We start from the raw sequence: 555 nt of genomic DNA, 5'->3' as shown, positions 1-555 counted from the left end.
TCCTGCAACCATAAATTGACATTTCTCCCAATTTAGAACTAAATTAGTTCTTTCGCATAACTCCAAAACTTTTCCAAGATAATTTAAGCATGCGTCAAATGATGTTCTAAATATAGAGAAATCATCCATAAATACTTCAAATCTATCATCAATTAACTTACTAAATATAGATGTCATACATCTTTGGAATGTTGCAGGTGCATTACATAATCCGAAAGGCATTCTTCAAAAAGCAAAAGTTCCAAAAGGACTAGTAAATGTTATCTTTCCTTGATCCTCAGCAGCAATAAGAATTTGATGGTAACCGGTATATCCATCTAAAAAACAAAAATATTTGTTCCCAGCAAGTTTATCTACTATTTGGTCTAAAAAGGGTAAAGGAAAGTGATCTTTCCTGGTGGCTGTGTTTAATTTTCTATAATCAATGCAAATACGCTACCCAATAACTTGTCTGATAGGTATTAATTTATTATTTTCTTTTGTTTCAACAGTCACTCCTCCTTTCTTAGGAACACAGTGAATTGGACTTACCCACGCACTATCTGAAATAGGATA

The sequence above is a fragment of the Phalaenopsis equestris genome, unplaced genomic scaffold (assembly GCF_001263595.1).
Source record: "Phalaenopsis equestris unplaced genomic scaffold, ASM126359v1 Scaffold210269, whole genome shotgun sequence".
NCBI classification, from domain to species: Eukaryota; Viridiplantae; Streptophyta; class Magnoliopsida; order Asparagales; family Orchidaceae; genus Phalaenopsis; species Phalaenopsis equestris.
Note: the sequence above shows the minus strand (reverse complement) of the source record.